The 15,414-nt window shown below is 45.2% G+C and overlaps 1 pseudogene; it reads right to left on the reverse strand.

Moving 5' to 3' along the window:
* The window catches only part of LOC121771405, a 33,028-nt pseudogene that overhangs the window by 13,073 nt on the left and 4,541 nt on the right, over nucleotides 1-15,414 (reverse strand).

Consider the following 15,414-nt stretch of genomic DNA (forward strand, 5'->3'; position numbering starts at 1 on the left):
GGTATCAAGAGACGTCTCCCGTTCGTCGGGAGACGTGGGAGATGTTTTTCTCCCGTTCGTGCCTTAGAAAATGTTCAAAGACATTTGGCACACATTAGTCTCAGGGGACGTCTCCCGTTCGTCGGGAGACATGGGAGACGTTTTGCTCCCGTCCGTGCCTTAAAAAATATTGGAAGACATTTGGCACACGTTAGGTCCCAAGGGACTCTCCCGTTCGTCGGGAGGCATGAGGGATAGTCGACTCCCGTCCGTGGCATGGGAAATGACGGGAGACATTTCTCATCCGTTCTGCCTTCAAAACGTCAGGAGACATGTGGAGACATTTCGCTCCCGTTAGTGCATTAGAATATGTCAGTAGATGTATGGCACACATCTGTGACGTGGGAAATGTCGGGAGCAAATTTTGCACCCGTCGGTCTCCTGATTGTCGGGAGACATGGGCTTCCATCCGTGCCTTAGGAAATGTCAGTAGACGTGTTGCACCCATACATCCCATGTGAGATGTCGGGAGAAATTTTGCACCCGTCAGTCTCCCGGTCGTCGGGAGACATGGGGAGACATTTGGTTCCCGTTCGTGCCTTAGCAAATGTCAGGAGACATAAGACACACGTCGGTTCCTTAGAAAATATCGGGAGACGTTCGACACTCGTTCGTGTCTAGAAAAAATATCGGGAGACATTTGGCCCCGCCCATTCCATGGGAGATGTCGGGAGACATTTGGCACCCGTCCAGATGTCAGGAGAAAGATGAAGCCTCCAACCAAGAAGCTTAGTGTAGCCAAATTTATCAAACATGCCAAAGGCAGCATAGCCACCGTGGTAACTGAAGAAGTCAACCACGTTGAGAACAAAGGTGGTTAGTATATTGACACGGGCGTCACTGCCTACTTGTGTGCCGATAGAAGTAAGTTTTACACTTACAAGACTGTTGAGGGGAGGAAGCTCAACATGGGGAACCAAGCCTCGTCCAAATGTGTCGACTTTGGAGATATGGTCCTCAAGATGACGTCCGACGTGACAATCACTCTAAGAAAGTGCTACATGTCCCGGACATACGCAAGAACATAGTTTCTGGATCAATACTTGTAAATAAGGGTTTTTAACTTGTATTTGAGTCCGATAAGTTCTTTGTATATAAGTTTGGAAAATCCATCGGAAAATGTTATGTAACCGAGGGTCCTTTTTTAAACTAAGTGTATCGGCTATTCGCCGTGTTTGAAAAGCCATTGGCTAATAATGAAAATGCAAATACTTCCTCGTATTTGTAGAATTATAGATTAGGACATGTGAATCCTAATGCTATAAAAGTTTAGTAAACTTGAATTTAATAAAGACAAAAGAAGTCTATACCCAAAATAAATGTGAGATTTTTCTTAAGGTGAAAAATGACTAGATTACCGTGTCATTCTGTTGAACGGAACACGAAACCCCTTGAATTAATTCACACCAATGTATGTGATTTAAAATTCGTGCAAACTAGAAGTGGTATAAAATACTTTATCACGTTCATAGATGATTGCACAAGATGTTGCTATCTTTATTTTTTAAGAAGTAAAGATGAAGCAATTGAAGTGTTAAAAAATTGTAAGAACGAAGTCGGGAATCAACTTGGATTGTAAATCAAAATGATTCAAAGTGATAGAGAAGGCGAACACTTAGCCTCGTTTGGGGAATTATGCAACACAAGTGGTATAATTCTTCAAACGGTTGCACCATATTTACCACAATCTATTGGTGCTACAGAACGCAAGAAACTGAACTCTTAAAGAGATGATAAATGTGTTACTAATTAGTCCAGGGATGCCCAAGAACATGTGGGGGAAAGCTGTCTTGATAGCTAACTACATCGTAAACAAAATCCCACTCAAAAGTACGGATGTCACTCCTTATGAGTTGTGAAAGGGAATGAAGTCATCCTACACATACCTTAAAGTGTGGGGGTGTTTGACAAAGGTGATGGCTCCTTTGCCGAAAGAAGTTACAATCGGTCCTAACACGGTTGATTGCATCTTTATTGGGTATGCACTTAATAGTAGTGCTTATCGATTTGTTGTCCACAAGTCTGAAATACCGACTGTGACCATGAGAACAACAATCGAGTCAAGAAATGTTGTACTTCTTGAAAATATATTTCCTCGCAAAGACAAGGAAAATATTGCACCCAATTCTGAGACGAGAATTGAGGATGAATCCACTAGTTCTAAATCAGTGGATGAAGAGCCAGAATCGCGCAAGCGAACAAGGCATGATCCAAATGATGTGGTACTAAGACGTGGCAGCAGGGTTAAAACACCAATGACATTTGGTCCTGACTATATTGCATTCATGTTGGATGAAGAACCAACATCGATAAAAGTAGCCCTTGATGGCCCAGACGGGCTACATTAAAGAGAAACTGTTTCAAAGCGAAATTGATTCAATTTTGCTACCACACTTGGGTGTTGGTTGATCTACCTGAAGGTGCTAAACCTTTAGGATGCAAATAAGTCCTTAAAAGCAAGTTTAAGGCTGTTAGAACAGTTGATAAGTATAAATGGTGATTTAAGATGAAATCTATATGGAATAACCTTAATGTTTTGTAGTAACTAGACAAGTGAGAAAGGTTTGCAAACTGGTTAAGTCCCTCTATGGATTAAAACAAGCGTCGTTGCAATGACACCTGAAATTTGATAATGTGATATTATCAAATGGATTTAAAATCAACGAATGTGACAAATGTGTCTACATTAAGAACACTGATAATGGATACGTTATAGTGTGTCTCTACGTTGACGATATGTTAATCATGGGTAGTAACACCTAAGTGATTAACTATACGAAAACCATGTTAAAGAGAAACTTTAACATGAAGGATATGGGTCTAGCCGATGTGATTTTTGGAATGAAAAATTCTAATTCAAAGGAATCATCTTGACACGATCTCATTATATTGAGAAAGTACTAAAGAGATTCAACGCCTATGATGGCATCCCGGCTAAGATGCCTATAAAGCTCAAAGTTCACTTGAGCAAGAACAAGGGCAAGCCCGCTGCATAAAAAGATTATGCACGGGGCATTGAGTGCTGAAACGATGGGATTTCTCCTCAGGGTGCTTAGGTGTCGTTCAAGCAAGGATATATCCTACTGGTCAGGATAGAGATCCTAACTAAGCCTAGACCCTGGTTTCAAAAATTCCTCAACCCACTTCTACTGATCAGTATAGTGGTGGTAAGGGTCGAATCCCACAGAGATGGTGCGTTAAAACTATTGTGGTGATATTCTGGATGGTTTGGTTAGCTACCACGCTTGGGTTGAGTCTCTACCTAGGCAAGAACTTAAAGGTAATTTCCTACTGACTAGAATGGGGAAAGGAGTGTAGGGGTGCAGCTGTGTACGTGGAAATAGGGAGACATTTTTGTAACAGGAAATATTTGGAAGGTACGGGATTCTATTTTGGGCTAGACAGAATATTCAGAGGGTAGTGGTAGTCGAGGTGACTGGGCTGACAGATCTGCAGGTTATAACGAAAAGCAAAGGACAAAAAGTAAAAAAAAGCAAAAAGCATCTAAAAAGCAAGTGGTCCCCAACATTTGACAGGACATCATCTTCTTCAGCAACACAAACTGAAATCAGAAAATAATTCCAGATTCAACACGGAAACACAGTTTATCAATTCGCGAACACAGATCCACAAATAAGAACACCAAATCTGAAATCAAAACACAGAAAATGCAACTCCGCGTACTGGTCAGCAGGAAAACGAAAACGAACTCAAACAAGACTTCACATGCAGCGATTCACTCACGATCAATAGTTCCACATTTAACTAAAGGAATTTTGATGGAAACAAGAAAAGGAAAGTTTCAACACTTAAAACACCAAGGAACCTTAGATCTAAGCTAACTAGGCGAAATAGAAAGGAAAAGAAAATGACACAATATACGAAACGGAAATCAACTTCATAGCATAAACACGTTCAGATCTTCAACAAGTACTTCAAAAGCAGCAAATATCCAAAAGCAACAAAAGATCCAACGTAAAGAAAGCAAGCGAATTAAACTACGAAAGCGAGTAAAAGTGTTTTGCCACTCCGGGTGATGATATCTCTAACTACGGTTCTGCTGGGTGGAACGAACGATCTGGAATTCCGGGAACATCTAAATCTTCAAATGACCATGGCAGTGGCGAGAAACGAGATTCTGGACTGGGCTGAAGGACTGAACTCCGAGAGAATTCTACCTAAGAGTGATGATGATGATTCGATTCCTTTCTCTCTCTCCAAGTGGCTTCCTTTTATAGGGAGGCTTACCCTTGATTTTTAGGGTAAGACCTTGCGGTGAGATGACTTCTTTGCCCTTAATTGTGATTGAGCAGTCCCAGCTATCCTCCTTCTCCATCTCGAGCCATATTTGCATGTATACTGGTCAGTACGTAATCGTCCTGACGCCCTTTACACTTGAAGTGCCTGAAACTCTGCCTACTGGCTAGAATGCTTACCATGCACGCTTAAGCAACTAGTTTTTGCAGATATAATTCAATTACGCACATCATACTGACCAGTAACCTAGGCCTAGAATACGACTTATCAAACTGCTCACACTTACCACATGCTTGTCCTCAAGCGTGAAGAACAAACAAAAACGAATAAGTCGAATTCTAGCCTGGTTACTCCCCTGACCGACTCTACCTAAACTAGACTCGACGCAAGGAAAAACACTTGGTCAAACACAGAAAAAAAAAACACACAAACACACAAACACAAAAACACAAAGATTTGGGCTATATTTTCAACCATCCCTTACCTCGGGATCTGGTACAATCCGGCCTTAGACAGCCTTGAACTCCTGCCACCCCCCATTCCTTCCTGGTCAGTACATCCGTTTGTCAAGATCGCCCAAACTCTCGGCCAAACACTAGATTCACTCGGTCTCTCATACCTCACCAGGAATGTTACGACCGCATTCTCTCAATATGCTCAACCACACTTGCTTCGGACTTAGATCTCACGTGCAGCTATTGAAGGACTTAAAGGCTTGTAATGGGGCTATTGGGTTGCAGCATTTTGGGGTAGATGTTCCTAAGGCTCTAAGTTTTCAAAATTTCTATTTTATTAATGCGGGAGAACTGTGTGTTGTAGGCTTTTGATCAGTTGCTTTTTAGCTGGCGCTTCTGGCTTGGGTCTCCAACTGTTCAGTATCATCTTGTGGCTTTGCCACCCTTATTCCTTCTCTTTTTTTGTGGTCAAGTTTCTGACCATTTTTCTCCACATTCTTCTCTCTCTTTTTTTTTTTTTTTTTTTTAAATGTGGCTTCGCCACCCTTATTCCTTCTTCTTCTTCCCCCTTTTTTTTTCTTTTTGTGGACCCGGGATAACTCCCTGGTCGACTTTCTTCCGAACCTTCTTGCCCAGCTGGAGTCTGCTTTCATGTACCTCTTTCTGGCCAGTAGGCTTCATTCGCCTCACGCTTTGCACACACACAGTCCCAGTGGCTAGGGGTATTTATCTGGGTAAAAGAGTTAGGAAGAAAGGTTCTAAGGGTGGTTTTTTTTTTTTTTCAGATGGGGGGTTCCCTACTGCCTTCAGTATTTGCTACCCGTGGTCACTTCATCCTAGGCAATTTGTGGCAGCCTCTCTTTCTTTTCCATATATATGGAAAGTGGTTCCACTTAAAGCTTATAACTCACATTTTAAGAGGGCTTTCGCGCTTGGCTCTAAGTATGGGCTTTTCTCTCATACTTACATCATCTATCCTGACTAGGAGGTACTAGGGAGGGTGGTTTCGGTTTTCCAGCACGTCTTATCTCCCTCAGTTCCCTTCACCGTCAGCTCAAGACGGTTGAGTTTTAAGCTCAATCAACACACAAAAATAAAAAAACTAAACCTAACAGGACACTAACACAAGCACGAACACAAAAACTACACATATACACATACTCATCATACTGGTCATTGCGTCCCCCCTCCCACTTCACAAGTGTCTGCCCTCAGATAGGGCTGTGAAGTGGAAAAGGTAATGGCCAGTATGATGGACACATAGACAAACAGACAAAAACAACAAATTAAAACTAAAACTTCTCACACTTAGACTATGGAATAGGCTAAGTGTGAGATTTTGAAAACCTAAACAGCAACCAACAAAACACATATATATACAAAACTCCTCACACTTAGGCCGTGCAACGGACTAAGTGTGCGTCAATCATGCTTACGAAAAACAGAAAACACAACACATGCGTCAAAAGACAAACCATTAACTTCTCACACTTAGACTATAGAATAGGCTAAGTGTTATGAACGGGGTTTGCGCACAAACAGAAATTATACTACCTAGACACACAAAACACAATTAAAACAAACGAAGAGATAAAAACGAGAAAATAAAAAGAAAAAAAAACTAACTGGTCAGATGGGGGTGGTCTTAGCGAAGTCTCCTGCTCCTCCGTGGGGCAGGTGGTGTAGGCTGCTTTTCCAGGGGTTCCTCTTCCGTTCCAGTGTGATCCTCACTCTCCTTCACCAGTTCCTCGGCTGCTGCCGGCACCTCGGCGTTCTCTTCCTCGGGCTCGTCTATCATTGTCTCTGGTGGATGGGTCTCATCGTCCTGGCCTCCATGGCCGCTTGTTCCTGTAGCTTGTTCTTTCTTCCGGCTGGTCACTTCTTCCAACAACACATCTATCACGGATGCCATCCGGCCCATCTCCGTGATCAATCGTTGGTTTTCCTCTCCCAAAGTAGTCACTAACGTCTCCATAGCGTCTTGCTTTTGAGCCAATGTCTTCTGCTCTGCAGATCTCTCCAACATCCTTTCCATCACTGCCGCTAGCTTGACCATCTCTGCTTTCAATTGCTTATTCTCCTCTCTAACTTCATCCATTTCCTTCTCCATTCTGGCTTGACGCTGTTCCTGGTCCGATGCCAATCCGATCATTTCTGCCCTTATCTGTTTGCTTCCCTCCGCTATCTTCTCTACAATTTTTTCCATCCCCTCTTGTCTCTGGTCGTGTGCCGGTGCTTCATGAGCTGCTGCCAACCGAGCAGTGGGTGTAGCTTCCTCTCCCATCGCGTAGAAGTGTGGCACGCCTTGCCTCATGTATACCGCATTCGTCCGGACGAATAGGGGGGTATCAAACAATCCTGGGGCGTCCACCATCGTCAAGGGGGTTAAGTCTTCGTCCTCTGAAACGGTGACGTTGTTTCTCACAAAGATTCCCAATATATGGCAGAGGGAAATATTCCGTGCTGGGTGGGTAGCGATGAGGTGACATGTGTATGCAGTCCAGAACCCTAAGTGCAACTTCTTGCCTCTCTTGGCACACCACATAAGATACAATTCCGTCATCGATGTCCGGACTGCCGAATTCGACTGTCCTAAAAGGTTGTAACCCAAGAAGAGTTGAACCAGGCGTAGATTAGGATCGTTGAGATGGATAGATTGGGAGATAGTGGACTGAAACTGTCCTGCCCCGGGGTGAGTAAGCTCTTCCCAAGCTACCTGGGGCTCAAAGTCCACATGCCTGCGGCGAATCCCCCGCTCCCTATCTCTCTACTCGGGCCCTATGGCCTCCTCCAAACTGCATATCCCTAGCCGAACAATCCATTCAATCAGATTCATCCTAATCTCTCCTCCAAATACTCTGAAACTGATGCACTCTACATCCAAATCCGTTGTGACCTTGAATCGAAAGGTCGCGAAAAATTCTTTGGCCAAATCGACCGGAACATTCAAATTCTCATTCCTTAACAGCCATTCAAAACCCAATTCGTGGAAAAGGGCGAGAAACGATTCCCGAACCTTCAATTCATCTAATGAGGGGAGATGAATTACCTTTCCACACTTAACCTTCTTGCCTTTTGCGTTCTTGGTGCGATAGATGGATTGGAGCTCCTTGGAGTCAAAAAATTGCATCCCCTCCACCACGTCATCTGTGAGCTCCACCGTCCAACGCTTATATCGGAGTGGTTCTGCAGGTGGATGCAATAGCTCCCGATGATCGTTAGGGAGTTGCTGCTCCTTGTACTCCTCATCTTCCATGGTCGTATCGCTATCGGATTCAGATTCTTCACTGATCTCATATTCACTGTCACTCTGTTTTTGCCGGTTTGATGGGGTCCTCTGGTCAGCCTCAGTGATCACGATGCATGTGTTCACGGTACGCGGTTTTTTGGTACTCGGCTTGTTCTTCACAACGGCTTTTCCTTTCCTTTTTCTTTCTATCTGGTACCTGGCTTCCTTCTCAGCTTCACTCAAGATTTCCACGGGATCTGCCTCTATGTTCGGCTGATCCCTACTAGCTGCCCACCTTCCCAAGCATCTCTGCGAAAATCTCCGCGGTTTGGGCGAGTCTGCCTTGGGGTCTGCTTTCACCACCAGTTTCCGCTTTATGGGCTTGGGCTTCACTACCGGAGGTGCCACCGGTTCTGGTTCATTGGTTTCTGCAGCTGTTTCCTCCTCTCCTACCTGCATTCTACCATCCCCTACTTCTACTCGGGGATCTACTGGCTCTTTTTCTTTACTCGGTGCTTCTCCTTCCCCTCCTACCAACTGGGAAGGGCTGCCTTCCGGTATGTCTCCTGATGTGGCTTTCTCCCTGTTTCCTACTGCCCCCAATGCGAGGTCTAGACCCTCAGCCATTGGTGCAGTGTCCTCTTCTCTCTGGTTGACCCTGTTCAGAATCGAGTCAAATTCTTCGTCTGTCATTAGGCCTTGTTTTCTGGCCGATTCATTCAAATCTATTTCCGGCCTTCTCACTTCTTGAACTACCGGCTCCGCTGCGGGCGTTTTCTCTGTTCCTTCGCTCCCCTCCGGAGTTGTCTTGCCTTAACTCGACTTTTTCGTACGCTCCTCAGAGTCGGAGTCGTAATGTGCGGTGATAGCGTCGAGCTCTGCCGAATTCGGCACTGAATCTGCTGCATGACTGTCCGGCGCAGGCGGGAGTTCACTGGGTGTGGTTCCTACGCCCTCCATTTGATCAAAACCAGTCAATGCCGCCGTCCAGTCCCGAGTAGGGTCCTGTTGACGAAGAAATGCCATCATGGCATCCATGGAAATCATAGGTGGTGGCTGAGCGGTCGGTGCTGGTGGCGGTGGATTTTGCTGTGGTTGCGCCTCCTGGGTTTCTTGGCGGCGCGGTTTGATTTTCCGGGCGAAAGCTTTCTTCCCCATGAGTGGAAATCTGCAATTTAGTGGTGAAAAGGTAGGGTTGAGGGTTGAGAATGATGTTTCCGCGAGAGAGATGGACAAGGATTTCTTGAAAGCGAATTGAAAATGAGGGTTTGTGAGGGAAAAGTGTTGGGACGGTAAGTTTAATTCGGGTGAGAGAGAGTAGTTGCAGGTGGTTGTAACCGGTTATCAGGGGTAGCCGGTCGCGATGTTTCAGACGGGAAGGGCGGTTGAGGTTGCTGGCCTCTGATTGGTCCGCGCGTCTTTTCCCTCTGCTCACGCGCGATTTCTCTTGCTGTCACCCTGCAAAAGCTGCACAAGCTTTAATTCAAATTTTCGTCCTTTCCATAATTCCTCCTCTACTTGCCTAAAAAAGAGACTAATTTAAATGGGCACTTAAATAACATTTTGAAATAGCACCAGATAAGCAATCCTTTAGTCTATGCGCACTTCAAATTAAAATTAAGGCCCGAAAATATTTTTTTGGATTTTTAGGAATTATCTAGCGTGCAAATATTAATTACGTATTTACAATATTTACAACTTTCTTAGGTAATTTGGAATTCAACTTGGCCAGTATATGCATACTACTCAAAGGGAAACTGGCCGCGCGGAATTCCAAATTCCTATCTTACTGATCAGTATGAAACCGATGTAAGTGGCTGTAGTGGAATTTCATCCACTACACCCACCTCGCTGTTATCCCTGAATATTTTCAACCTATGCCCATTTACTATGAAAGGTTCAGAGTTAGAAAAACTCCCTGAAATTTCTACTGCCCCGTTGGACCGGAGTGCAGTTATGATGTAAGGTCCTGTCCATTTGGACTTGAGTTTCCCTGGCATAAGCTTCAATCTTGACTGGAAGAGTAGTACTTTCTGGCCAACATGGAGCTCCTTAGTCCTCAGATTTCGATCATGCCATAATTTAGTTCGTTCTTTGTACCACATGGCGGAATCGAATGACTCCAATCTAAGTTCCTCAAGCTCCTGCAGTTGCAGCTTCCTTTCCTCTTCACAGGCTGTAGCATCCATATTCACTTTCTGTACTGCCCAGTATGCTCGATGCTCGATTCCAACTGGTAAATGGCACATCTTTCCAAAGACAATCCGGTAAGGGGACATGCCTATGGGAGTCTTGTAGGCTGTTCGATACGCCCAGAGAGCATCCTCTAACCTTACACTCCAATCCTTCCTAGAAGTGTTCACCGTCTTCTCCAAAATTTTCTTTATTTCGCGGTTAGAGATTTCTGCTTGACCATTTGCTTGCGGATGGTAAGGGCTGGATAGTCTATGGTGCACACCGTATTTCTTCATTAAAGCTTCAATTGTGCGATTACAGAAGTGTGTACCTTGATCGGATATGATCGCCCTGGGCACACCGAATCGGCTGAAGATATGACTCTTTAAGAATTTGGCCACTTCCTTGGCTTCACACGTGCCTGTGGCCTTGGCTTCCACCCATTTGGAGACGTAGTCTACAGCAACTAGGATATACAGATTCCCATAGGATGAAGGGAAAGGCCCCATGAAATCCATTCCCCATATGTCGAATAACTCGCAAACTATTACGGGTACCTGTGGCATTTCATCCCGGGCAGATATTCCACCGGTCAGTTGGCAACGCTCACAACTTCTGCAAAACTCGTACGCATCTTTGTTGAGGGTTGGCCAATAAAAGCCGCTATCCAAAATCTTCCTAGCCGTCTTCTTGGACCCGAAATGTCCTCCGCATGCTAACGAATGGCAGTGGGTCAAAACATCCCGCTGATCCCAGTCAGGAATGCACCTCCTTATCACTTGATCGGACCCTATCCTCCACAAATAGGGGTCGTCCCAAAAGTAGTATTTCGCTTCACTCTTGATCTTCATTCTTTGGGCTTTGGTAACACTTGGCACTTCTGGAAGCTCTCCAGTTACCAGGTAGTTGGCCAGGTCCGCGTACCAAGGCTCTTGCCCTACTTTCTCTTTTCCTTTTGCTGTATCATTCTGACCAGTAAGCTTGAACACTTCTTCCCAATCAATTTTTCTGGGCACAAAAATCACCTCACACAAATGTTCCTCTAGAAATTTATCATGCACTTCGTCACCGTTTCCATCTTGCACTATTCTGCTCAAATGGTCCGCCACTTTGTTCTCGACTCCTCGCTTATCTTCTACCTCCCAGTCAAATTCTTGTAGCAAGAGTACCCATCGGATCAAGCGTGGTTTGGATTCCTTCTTGGCAATCAGATACTTAATCGCCGCATGGTCAGTATACACTATGACCTTAGATCCCAACAAATATGGCCTGAACTTCTCGAAAGAATACACCACTGCCAGCATCTCCTTTTCAGTGGTATCGTAATTCCGCTGGGCTTGATTTAAAGTCTTGGACGCATAAAAAATTACGTACCTCTTCCCGTCGATCTTCTGACCCAGCACGGCTCCTACCGCAAAATCGCTGGCGTCGCACATTACTTCGAACGGATGGTTCCAGTCAGGAGCCCTTATGATAGGTGCTGATATCAACTTTTCCTTGAGAAGGTTGAAAGCAGCCTTGCATTGCTCATCAAAGATGAATTCCACGTCATTCTGAAGTAATCTAGTAAGGGGCTGGGCGATCTTGGAGAAATCCTTGATAAATCTTCGATAAAATCCGGCGTGCCTCAGAAAACCTCTTATTCCCTTCTGATCAGTAGGGAATGGTAATTTGGATATAACATCTACCTTGGCTCGATCCACTTGGATACCTCTCTCTGAGACCACGTGTCCTAAAACTATCCCTTCGGCGACCATAAAATGGCACTTTTCGAAGTTCAAAACCAAACTCTTTGCTTGACATCTCTCCAAAACTATATCTAAATGGTGAAGGCAAGAGTCGAACGAGTCTCCGTAAACCGTAAAATCGTCCATGAATATCTCTATGCAATCCTCAATCAAATCAGAAAATATGCTCATCATACATCGTTGAAACGTACCTGGAGCGTTGCACAGGCCGAAGGGCATGCGACGGTATGCATAGGTTCCAAACGGGCAAGTGAAAGTAGTCTTGTCCTGGTCCTCAGGATCTACGTAAATTTGGAAATACCCGCTGTACCCATCTAGAAAGCAGAAAAACTTCTTCCCAGCTAATCTCTCCAACATTTGGTCGATGAACGGCAGGGGAAAATGGTCCTTCCTGGTCGCATTGTTCAGCTTACGGTAATCGATGCACATTCGCCAACCCGTGACTAGCCTCGTTGGGATCAGTTCATTCCTCTCATTCTGAACTACTTGGATGCCCGACTTCTTTGGGACCATGTGGATCGGGCTGACCCACTCACTATCCGGTACTGAATAGATAATCCCTAGCGACAACAACTTCAAGATCTCCTTCAATATCTCTTCTCGCATGTTAGGGTTTACCTTCCTTTGAGCATCTCGATGTGCCTTCGCTCCTTCCTCCAACCTAATGTGGTGCATGCAGACGTCGGGGCTAATCCCCACTAAATCTGTAAGACTCCATCCAATTGCCTTCTTGTTCTTGCTCAGCACGGTCAGTAGCCTAGCCTCTTGTTCTTTCGTGAGGCTGCTACTGATGATCACTGGATAAGAGTTCTCCTCTCCAAGGAAGGCATACTTCAAATTTGGTGGCAACTTCTTCAGCTCAACTTGAGGTGGAAGTGTGTCTTCGGGTAGAGGGTTTTTCTCAATCTCTCCTTCTTTTTCTAAACCTCCCTTCGATGGTTCTTCTATACTGGCTGGTAGCTGAACCCCTGCGGCTCCAGTGAACTCCGATTTCTGACAGAATCCCTTGATTGCTGCTTCTATTTCTTCATCAGTCAACCCTTGGCTACTGATCATATCACACCATGCAGTGGCTTCGACGTCAGCCTGCTCATAAGCATCTAATGCTTGGAGTTTCTCCTGCAATAGTTCGGTCTCAAGAAAATCTTGGACAAGTGGGTCAATCACGTCAACATAACACAAATTTTCAGAATCAATCGGTTTCTTCATGGCTTCATTGATATCAAAAGTAAATTTCTCTCCATGGAAATCAATGCAAATTGTCCCCTCGGCCATGTCTACTATTGTCTTAGCCGTTCTCAAAAATGGCCTTCCTAACAACACTCCACTGGATTCCCTAGCTTCATGCTCACTCATTTTGATCACATAAAAATCAGCAGGATAGGTAAAATCATGCACTCTTACTAACACATTTTCTAAAACTCCCTCAGGACTTATGCACGACCTATCAGCCAGTTGGATCAACACCCTAGTATTAGACAATCTAACTCCTATAGTTATAGGCAAAGTGAACATACCTGGATCGGCTCTCTTGGGTGGTAACTTCTCTTGCACTATTGCTGACGCTATTCCTTCCACCATAATCTTGCCATCCTTCTGGGCTCTCCCGGCTATGAAGTCCTTAATGAATTTCCCGAGAGGGGGTAGCTTCACGGCTTGGAGGAATGGTATGGTGACATCCAACTTCCCAAAAATCGACAAGTAGTCAACCGGGTTCTCTTTCTTCCTCTTTGTAACAAATCGGAATGGGAACGGTTTCTCCCCTTTTTTTTCCTCTACTGGTTCTTCAGCAACCTTCTTGGAGTTTTTCTTGGGTAGTTCCTGGGTCTGGGCCTCCATTCTGGGTTCTACCTCTTGAGGGGGTTTCTTCCTGGTCAGTAGGGTGTCGGGTTCACCTCGTAAACTTGGTGTATCATCCAAGAAGAATGGATCCTTCATCCGAGGCATAGTTCTCTCTAATTCATCCACTGAAATGGTATCACCTCCTATCTTCATTCCATTAGATCCTCCACCAGGTTGTTTCGGTTGAGGCGCGTCATAAGTGGTTCCCGACCTCAACGTAACCTTACTCACATTTGCCTTTTCGGGCATTTGGACTGTAGATGGGAGTTTCCCTGCATTTCCCTTCAAATCACCCACCGAACTGGCCAGTTGAGCTAACTGCCTATTCATCATATCCATGTTCGCCTTATGTTCCTTCTGGGCGTTTTGCATCCCCTGCACGACCTCATTATGGGATTGCAATTCTCCTTTGATGCTCTGTTGTGATGCTAGCATTTCACCCATCATGTCTTCAACGGATCTCCTTGACCTGCTCGAGTTTTGGAAGTGACTTGGCCCTTGGTGTTGATAGTTCTGGGAGGTTTGCTGGCCTTGATTAGGCGGGTATTGGTTATACTGGGCAGGAGGGGTGTACTGATCTTGAGGATATTGATTCTGGTGCTGGCCTTGGAATTGATTTTGGTTCTGATGGTTTTGGGGTCCTGGGTTTGGCTGATTTTGGAAGTTTTGGAAGTTTCTCTGGTGGGGTGGCACATAGACAGGGTTCGGGTTCTGTGGGTTTTGGTTTTGGGAATGTTGGTTTCTTCCTGACCAGTTGGGCTGGTAGTCTGGGTTCGCTGGTCCACGGTTAGGGTTTTGGTTCGGATGGGGGTTATACTGGCTCTGACCTTGGTTCTGATTTTGGCTCCCGTCACCCCATCGGAAGTTTGGATGATCCCTCCATGGTGCATCCCGTTGCCTACCTTGAATCCAATGCCCACTAGAGTTGAAGTACCCCGCAGCATTAACTTGCTCCATATTCCCGAAGTCATTAGGCTTATCATAGTTCGGTCCTTGATTTCCCTGCTCTGCACCCTTGTAATTCCCAGCTGGGGGAGGTGGTGGAGTGCTCTTCTCGATCGCACTCAGAAGTGACTTCTTCAGCTCATCCATTTTCAAATCCATTTTCTGCTCCAGTGTATTTTCCTGATCAGTAACCGAGGCAACAGCAGCCCGCTCTCGGTTATATCCTTCCCTTGAATGGTCATACTCTTTCTTTGCATTCAGTAGCTTCCTTAGGACTCTCTTTGCTTCGCTAACCCGCAATTGCGTGAAGCTTCCTCCCGACGATGAATTTGCCAGGTCCTTGGTTACCGCGTTCATGCCTTCGTAGAAAGTATGATGTACTTCAATGTCCGCCATGCGATGGTTGGGACACGATTCCAAAAGACCCATGTATCTTGCCCAATAATCACTCAAGGGCTCATCATACCCTTGCTTCACATTAGTTATTTCCCTCTTCAGCGCGCTTGTCTTGGATGACGGAAAAAACTCGCCCAGAAATGCTGACTTGAAATCGGCCCAAGTCTCGATGGAGTTGGGGGCAGGCGCATGAACCAGGTGTTAGCTTCCCCTTTTAGCACAAATGGCAAAGCCTTCAACCTATAATCATCCTCCGTCGCTCCTGCCGGTCTCCTCTGCGCCCTACAAATTTTGCAAAACTCATGAAGAAACTCATACGGCCCTTCAT

The sequence above is a fragment of the Salvia splendens genome, chromosome 2 (genome assembly GCF_004379255.2).
Source record: "Salvia splendens isolate huo1 chromosome 2, SspV2, whole genome shotgun sequence".
NCBI lineage: Eukaryota > Viridiplantae > Streptophyta > Magnoliopsida > Lamiales > Lamiaceae > Salvia > Salvia splendens.